This window comes from Uranotaenia lowii, chromosome 3 (genome assembly GCF_029784155.1).
Source record: "Uranotaenia lowii strain MFRU-FL chromosome 3, ASM2978415v1, whole genome shotgun sequence".
NCBI classification, from domain to species: Eukaryota; Metazoa; Arthropoda; class Insecta; order Diptera; family Culicidae; genus Uranotaenia; species Uranotaenia lowii.
In genome coordinates this window covers 348,133,636-348,143,478 of record NC_073693.1, presented here as the reverse complement: position 1 = coordinate 348,143,478, position 9,843 = coordinate 348,133,636, and the positions used below count along the sequence as shown (strand labels likewise).

At 32.1% G+C, this 9,843-nt stretch overlaps 1 long non-coding RNA gene across 1 annotated transcript; it reads left to right on the top strand.

Moving 5' to 3' along the window:
• The first annotated feature begins 7,769 nt into the window (after positions 1-7,769).
• LOC129758652 (uncharacterized) lies at positions 7,770-8,967 on the top strand. The gene is made up of 3 exons (XR_008740037.1): positions 7,770-7,933; positions 7,997-8,403; positions 8,872-8,967. It is a non-coding gene; the product is annotated as an uncharacterized LOC129758652 (long non-coding RNA).
• Positions 8,968-9,843: the final 876 nt, after the last annotated feature.

Below are 9,843 nucleotides of genomic sequence, written 5' to 3'. Positions count from 1 at the left end.
TTATATTCAAGCACAGATTGCTCTGAGAAGGGGAAAACAACACGGGTACGCGGACGATGTATGCACATCCTCTCATCTTCTCCCGTGCCGTTCGTGCTTACGAAGCTTTTTCTTAAGCAGCAACGAGAGGAGAGTATTTCGCCCGTGGAAGCAAATTAAATCCAATAAGATAAATGCTACTGAATCCTCTCGAGCTTTAAGCTCTCGGACTTGTTTTTTTGTTCCCTTTTCTCTTCCTCTCTTCAGATCTAACGTTGCGCTGTTGTTGTTGGGGTTGGTGTCTAGAGAAAAACGATGACGGCTTGGAGGTCAATCTGAACTTTCACTTGCTGAAGCCAATGGAAGATGACAACCAAACAGTAGCGCCACCAAGCCCTCCATAGTAGAATTTGAAGCATTTGTGATTTTTTTTGGAACATGCATATAATGCTTAAAAGCTAATAATCATTATTGACAAAGTTGAAGAAACAGGAAAGAACTCCGAATTAACAATTTTCGCCAGGTTGACCAAATACAAAAATGACAAAATCGACAAAATTGACAAAATTGAAAAAAATTGATTAAATAGACCAATTTCACTAAATTGACGAAACTAACAAACTTGACATAATTCATTGATTTGACAAAATTCTCTTAGTTGAAAAAATCATAAAATAGATAAAATTTATAAAATTGACAAAATCGAGAAAATTGGCAGAATTGATCAAATTGACGATGACAAAATGGACAAAATTCACTGAATTGACAAAACTGACAAGATTGATAAAACTGACAAAATTAACAAAATTGAAAAAATTGACAAAATTGACAAAAATAACAAAATTTACAAAAGAGATGACAAAATCGACAAAATTAATTAAATTGACAAAATTGACAAGATTGATAAAACTGACAAAATCGACAAAATTGAAAAAATGACTAAATTAACGATGACAAAATCGACAAAATTCACTAAATTGACAAAATTGACAAGATTGATAAAACTGACAAAAATCGACAAAATTGACAAAATTGACCAAATTGACGAAATTGACAAACTTGGCTTAATTCATTGATTTGACAAAATTCACTTAGCTGGAAAAAATCATAAAAATTGATAATATTTATAAAATTGACAAAATCGAGAAAATTGGCAGAATTGACAAAATTGACGACGAAAAAAAAAAGACAAAATTCACTGAATTGACAAAATTGACAAGATTGATAAAATTGACAAAATTGCACAAACTGACAAAATTGAAATAAAATCGAAAAAATTCACAAAATTGACAAAACTGACAACATTGCCTAAATTGACAAAATTGCCCAAATTAATTTTTTTAACAAAATTGACATCTTAACAAAATTACAAAATCGACAAGATTGATAGTACTGACAAAATTGACTAAGACAAAATCGACAAAATTCATTAAGACAAAATCGACAAAATTCACTAAATTCACAAAATTGACAAAACTAAAAAAATTGACAAAATATACAAGATTGATAAAACTGGCTAAATTGCCAAAATTGATTAAATTGACAAATTTAAAAAAAATGACATAATCGACAATTGATATTGACAATGACAAAATCGAAAAATACACTTAATTGACAAAATTGATAAAACTGACAAATTTGACTAGATTGACAAAATGGACAGAATTGATAAAACTGACAAAATTGATCAAATTGAAAAAATGGACAAAATTGACAAAATTTACATAATTGACAAAATTGACCAAACAATGAAAATTGAAAAAATCCACAAAATTTACAAAATTGACAGAATTGACAAAATTGACAAGATTGATGAAACTGGCAAAATTGACAAAATTGACTTAATTGACAAAATCAATCAAATTGTTTATTGTTTGACATCTGGAAAGTATCTGATCGGATTATCAAAAACAAACTCGTGGCCTCCTGATTATCTTTGATTCTTACACAAAATCGAAAAAAAAATACAAAATTGACAAAATCAAGAAAATTGGCAAAATTGACAATGACAAAATCGACAAAATTCACTTCTTGACAAAATTGACAAGATTGACAAAATTGATAAAACTGACAAATTAGATAAAATTGACAAAATCGACAAAATTGACATAAATCACAAAATCGACAAATTTCAAATTTATTGCTGCAGTATTTTTAAACAAGTCACAATAAAAAACCTTATCAAATTGAATGCAGACTTGAAAAATTATGTCACTATTGAACATGTATACATTTTAGGTGAAATTTATTATTTGAACCTAGATAGGAAGATGAATTTTCAAAACATTGTTAAATTTTCTTTTATTTAGGATTTTCAAGAGATTGAAAAACAATCAGTGCGAAATCTGAAAAATTATTCTACCTGCCTCCACTGGTTAGCTTTCAAAATTAAAACATTGAAAACTCAACCGGTTTTTCTGAAGGACGATAATACCATATTTGTCTAAGAGAAATCGCGTTTTGGTTACGTTCATTTGTTAAATAACCATCTATTTTTGATGCCTATTGTTAAGCGGGCCACAGATTACGCAACATTTGTACAAATGCGTTGAAATTCAATGAAATTTGATAAAATTTTGTCGCTGTCAACACGATTTGTTTGAGTAAAATCGGTCGGGATCGAAATATTTTGTAGGGGAAAAGTTCATTTAACGCCCCATGTGGCTAATACGCGCCACCTTTGTTTTGAAGAATCTGAAACATTTTAAGCCTGCAAAAAATTACCAATTTGTTCTAAATGCTGTGATTGGTCATGGCAAGTATGATTTTTTCCTTAAAATGCTCCTGTGTCGTGATAATTTCACAATTTAGGTTTTTCTTCATTTCGATCTAAATCTTAGAACACTTTCAATAAGGTGTCACCAAGCAGAGAAAAACGAATAAGACTTTTTTTTCTGACACATCGATAGAGGAGAATCTAAACTATGATTTAATGCAAAAAAAATCATACCGAACTCGCTAAGGTATGCTTTTTATGGATATGTTCTATCACGGCCAGTGATGCCACATTTAAATCGGTATTTTTGAACCCAAAAAAATCTTTTTTCGGTATGGAAATCCGAAAAATCGGTATAAAATTCGGTATTTTAAGGCGATTAAAAAATTTTCGGTAGTGATTCTGAAGTCTGTTATTTAATACTTTTTCTAATCAATGCCTTATAGTATTTTGTGTGCTCGTTTTTTTTTTGTTTTTATACATTTTTATTCTATTTTAAGAGTTCTTAGAAGGTTTAAACTGTTCTTTCTTCTCTATTATAATTTTAGAAAAAAATTACAAACTTTGGATTTTCATAATAACTACATTGATGCCAAAAAGGTGTATGAGTGCATAAAAGCAAATTTCGAGTAAAAAAACGCTTTAAGGCTGTTGTGTTTGGTAATTCTCCATACGTTTTCCGAACATAAAGCTATGAAAATAAATTTCTTAAAACCTGAAGAAATCACGAAATATAGTTTGAAGCATGAAAAATCGTTCCGTATTATTAACTCATGGATCATTTGCTCTTATATTCTTTTGGCTCAGTGGGTCCTAATTATGAAAAATCGGATATTGAAATTTTTTTGTGGAATTCTCTATTTAAAAAATCGTGAAGCTTCTATGTAATATTCTCAATCATTAAATTTCTTCATGTTATCGATTAACACATGTTTCTTTATACGTATAATCCTTATGGAGTGTTCTTTACAATTTTTTAATGTTTTCAAAATTCTGAAAACTCATATATACTCAACCTCATTAGATTAATTTCCGCTGGCTATCTTGGCGCAATTATAAATATCATAGAATATGTTATAGAAAACGACAGTTTTCCGACATTCTCAATGGAAAAATTACCTCCAAATTCCAACAAATGGTTAAAACTTTATTCGTAGACTTATCTTTAAACATTCGACTATCAAAAACAAAATACAGACCCCGTTCGTTTTTGGCAACATTTGATTTGGCAACTTTCGATTTTGGCAACATCCGATTTTGGCACATGTATCAAAATCGAACGGTTTTTAGACGCGACATTACCTTTCAGTTTTCGCTATAACAGGACCAATATAATTGAAACAAACACCATGAATGTTCTGAAATGGTGATAAAATACAACAAGAAAAATAAAGTTAAAAAAAACTATAAAGTACTCAAAAATGACAAAAAGATGAAAAATAAAAAAAATAAAAAAGAAATACTAACCAAAGACTAAAAATGACAAGAAACAACTAAAATATGATGAAAAATGACAAAAACAGCAAATATGATAAAAACAACCAAGATTATAAACAAACAAGAGTAGTGAAAAATGCGTCAAAACATGAGAAAAAATGATAAAAAATGACTAAACATTGTCGGAAATTGACTAAAACTAACATTAACGATAATAAAAATAGTTATTCTGTAAAAATGAAAGAAAAAAAATAAAAAAAACCGTTCGATTTTGGCAACATTCGATTTTGGCAACACAAAATGTTAGGGCATGTTACCAAAATCGAACGGGGTCTGTACTTCTTTCCTTTAAAACTTGAGAGTTTCGATTGAAATATTGAAAAATGTGCACTTATCATAAAAGCTTCAAGTGTTTCTTACTAAGCTGACGCCAAATAATATGATTAAGTCGTCTTCAATTGAACAGAAACCCAATATTTTCGATAGTCTCACTTACACTGAATTATATTTTACATTTTGTATCAAAATCTCAAAAATCGGTATGAAATCGGTATGTTTTGCCAAAAATCGGTATTCGGTATATACCGATTCTTGGATAAAAATTTGCCCAAAAATCGGTATGAATACCGAAAAATCGGTAGGTGTGGCATCTATGATCACGGCCCATGCGCTCGTTATAACGCGCCAATCGTAGTAGGCTGAAAATAGCATTAATTTTTCAAAAAGACCAATTTTCATTGAAAATGAACAAAAAGTCTAGAACCTGATTTTGAGAGTTAATTCAGCCCAAAAAATCTACTTTTATAATTTTTTTAAATTTTGATTAGTCCATTTTGATTTCTTTTCAGTCAAAGTGTCTGTAAGTATTGGTGTGTTTTCGGTCTTCGGTTGCTTTCGGGTGTGTTCGGCTGCTAGGCGCGTATTGAATACATCGCGGCGCGTATTTGCAACACAGTTTTGTTCTGTGGCTTTGAAAAAGTTTTTTAAAAATCAAGTTTTTGAGGCAACTATAGCAATTTGAGCAGTAAAAAATCATAGGCATTTGTAGAAAACAATTTTCTTCAACGATTGCATCCATTTTTAACACAATTTGTACGGGGAATACATAGAAAATTAGCGATTCGCTTAGGTGGCGCATTATAGGGCAAGTTCCCCTACAACCCATTCTCCCAGCCGGGGTGAAGTTGGTTTTTTGTTGTTGTTGCTTTTTTCGTCAGCAATCGTTTGTGTTAGCGTGTAATATGTTTGTATCGTGTGTGGGCGTGCATGCAATCTTGTATTGTCGCGTAATCATCGAATTTGTAAAGGCTATGTATGAAATACATGGTCCACTTAAGAAATGATGTAAATGTACATCATAATTACACATTCTAATTCCGAAAATAATACTAGTTTTGAAATCCATAAATTAAAATTCATGATAAGGGATTGCACCATGAGGTACAACCCCGAAATAAATTAACTCAGGCCTAAGGACTAGACCCTCACATCGCTTATTTCTATAGTGATGGGTCCCGTCCTTCGCCCAACGATAGATTCTCAAGCACAGATTGCTCTGAGAAGGGGAAAACGATACGGGAACGTGGACGATGTATGCACATCATCTCATCTTCTCACGTGCCGTTCGTGCTCAGGGAGCTTTTTCTAAGCACGAACGACAGGAGAGAATTTTGCCCGAGGAAGCAAATTGAATCCAATAAGACAAATGCTACTGAATCCTATCGAGCTTTAAGCTCTCGGTATAGTTTTTTTGTTTCCTTTCCTCTTCCTCTCTTTAGATCTAACGTTGCGCGATAAACTTTTCGTTCGCATCGAAAAACCTGTGCAATTGTTGCGTTGTTGTTGTTGGGGTTGTTGTCTAGCAAAAATGGAAAATAACAACCAAATAGTAGCGCCCCCAAGCCCTCCATAGAAGAGTTTGAAGCGTTTGAGATTTTTTTTGGAACATGCATATAAAGCTAAAAAGCTAATAATAATAATTGACAAAGTTTAATTGAAGAAACAGAAAAAACTATCCGAATTAACCATTTTGGCCAGGTTGACCAAATAGAAAAATGACAAAATCGACAAAATTGACAAAATTGAAAAAAAATTGACAAAATAGACCAAATTGACGAAATTGACAAACTTGACTGACTTGACATAATTCACTGATTTGACAAAAATGGCAAAATTGACAAGGTTGACAAAATCATGGAAATTGACAAAATTTATAAAATTGACAAAATCAAGAAAATTGGCAAAATTGACGATGACAAAACGACAAAATTGACAAAACTGACAAAACTGAAAAAATTGACAAAATTGACAAAATTGATAAAATTGACAATATTGATAGTACTGTCAGGATTGACAAAATTGACTAAGACAAAATCGACAAAATTCACTATATCCACAAAATTCATAAATTGACAAGATTGATTAAACTGGCAAAATTGACACAATTGACTCAATTGACCAAATTGACAAAATTGACGAGATTGACAAATTGACAAAAGCGAAAAAAAATGAAAAAAATTGTTAATATTGGCCAAATTGACAATGATAAAATCGACAAAATTCACTGAATTGACAAAATTGACAAAACTGACAAAATTGACAAAAGTGACATATTTGACAAAATTGACAAAATTGAATAATTTGGCAATTAAAAAAAAATGGTAAACTTACAAAATCAAAAATATTGCGATATCAATATTTTCAAAATTATTGATTTTCAAAATTTATTCTACCGATTTACTAAGTTTCGGTATCGTATTTTACTTTAGCAATTGAAATTTTATCCAATAGTTTTATCTATGTATTTGTTTCCATTACTTGAGAGGTTGGATTATTTGAAATACCTGGTCAGGCATCATTTTCAAATTGTATTCTTAAGTATTATACCCCTTCCATTTTGAAGTTACCATATGCTTTAACTCGAAAAGGAGTAAACTGAGTTAGATTATAATGTCATAGAAACGATATCATACAAGATATTCCAGAATCTTGTCATTCCAAAATCTCCAATTAGTTGCAAATAATGTTATTGATATGAAAATTATTTTATGGTAAAGTGTCGTTAATAAAACTTAAAAAAAAAATATGAAAATTATGATTATTTAAAAATACTTTTATCCTATTAAAAACTTTAAATTATCATTTCCTAAATTCTTTTTGGATTTACGGCGTATGAAATTTATTAATCATAATTAATTTTGTGATAATTGACAGGCTGTAAGAAAGGCTACAATCCACTGTCAAGTGTATTAAATCGGGTTTTTGCCATTGGTGCTCTTTGGTGAAGTAATTCCGGCCATAGACAACCCTTCGAGTGAAAACTAATATAAAATAATTTCTTTTACTACATGAATATGTTTAAATTAATTTTTTTCTAATATTGTTAAGTGATCATAATAATTTAATAATTTAATAATAAGTTAAAAGATGAGTATCCAGGATTACTATGGTGGAGCGGCGGAAGAGCTGGACATCGGACATTTCGCATACTGCGAGCTAACGCCGATGGATGAGGGCGAACAATCCGACAGCGTTGCAAGTGGTAATCTTTTAACAAAACAAAATTTAGTTTAATGTTGAAGTAACGTTATGATTGATTTTAGATCCTTCGCAACCCATTTGGCAACCAGGAGAAGTATCTCTGTTAAAACAGTTGTTCGAGTTCTTCAAAGATAAAGGGCCAAAAGCATATCGAAATATAACTGCTGAACTGAAAAAACATAAGTTTTATTTCAACCCTTCTCAGGTTGAACAAAAACTGCGTCAACTAGGCCTTCATGTCAGTTCTGTTGAGACTAGCCAGTAGGTATTTTTAGTTCTGTTTTGTGTCATAAGCATTATTAATTTTAATTAATTTTTCTTTAGCGTCGGTATAAGAGGTCGTAATTTTAGCGAGGTGGAAGACACCCAAATATGCCGTTCGTGGAAAACAATTACAAACGACGCAACCGTAGGGACGGATCAAGCCAGGACGAAATTTTGGGAAAAAATTCAATTACATGCAGCTCGGCATCAACCGTCGTTGGCCACAAGACCACCAGATGCTTTACGGCAACGTTTTAACCATCTGAAAAAACTAGTACAAAAGTACCTTGATTGTGAGGTATTTGCTTTCAGGCACCAAGGTAGTGGGACCTCATATGAAGACGTATTATCAATCGCGTCTAAGAATTTCATGGTCCAAAACAACCTCAAGGAGTTTAGATTGCAAGGCTGCATCGAGGTTTTACGTAACGAACCAAAATTTAACACCAACGTTACAAAAAGTGTTGGTATGTATTGTCTCAAAAAGTTTAAACATTCCGAAGGTTGCTTGGGCGAACTTGTTAAAGGACACTTAGTAAAATGTTCAGGCCGAACTGATTTCAAATTGAATTGACATAAGGTCAAATGTTAATTCGAATGATTGTTCGTCAACAACGCACCTGACCTTGATCTCACTTTGAACCATGAGAAAACATTCCTTTGAGAAAGTAATAAGTACTCATTTATGACCTCGCCTATAGATAACTCGATTCTAATCTCTACGACTCAAAGTTCGACTTTTGCTTGTCGGTGATCGTGCTTATCCTGAACTTACGTTTTCCAGGGATTTTCCGTCTCATGACTTATTTGGTCAACTTTCCTTTTCGACGTCTTGTGCTTTTCGGCCTAACATCTTTCATCGTCCTCATTCTACCTAGCAACGTTCAGCCGTACCCTCGAAATGCTTAATTTAATATTTATCGATAATATTACAGACCCTAGCCAGCAATCAATACCGGACTTCGTCGAGTCTCCAACAACATCAGAGATGGAATATAGTGAACCAGCTACTCCAACGAGCTCCGAAAACAGGCCCTTGGGCCAAAAAGCCAGCAAATTTTCAATAAACAATAGCCGAAAAGATGTAATGGAGAAACTTGTTGATAGTATCAACAAGAAAAACGATGTGCTAGCTCGCAATGCTAAGGCTCTGGAAGAGGCAACATCCGTCAAAATAATGGCAACCCCTATTGAAAACCTTGACGAAGTTGCAAAGGAGTACTTCATTTTAAAAAAAAAAAACTAATTCTAAAAGATCTTCAAAAAGAAACACAAGCCTTTGAATCACTCATAAGTGAAAGTGATTCCGACTAGAAGTTAAGTATTTTGTTCTGTTTTAAATACAATCTTGTTATTTATGAATTTTAATAAAAACAATCTTTCGTTGAAAAAATGAAGTTTAAAAATGAAGAAATGAAAATTCATCAAGGTTCTTTTATTTTCAATTTCTGTAATTCAATACAAAATTTATAAAAAAAAAATCAAGTGATTAATAAATTGAGAAATACCTACACTTAACCTTAGGTAATCCTTTCATGTCAGAGATCTATTAATTCAACTAATTACTGGGAGACACGTGGCGCTAGAGAGCCTGGTAATTGCAGCAGATGCCGGACAGGATGTCCGGATATGAGAGATGTGACTTGTTCATGAACCGGCAGACAATTGGTTGTTTCATCGTGCCATCCATTTGTTACTTTTAGCATCGAAAACTTTTCCGGAAGTAACATCATCCGCAACTTATTATCACCTTCACAAATGATAAAAATTTTTGCTTGATGCCATTACTGCCGCTCATAGCAAGTCCGTCCCATTTGCATTTTCAACCTTTTTTAGTTTATCGGTGGAATCAACTTAAAATTAACGGTAGTTTCAGAAAAAAACTTTTTTTTAAGTACTTTGTTCTG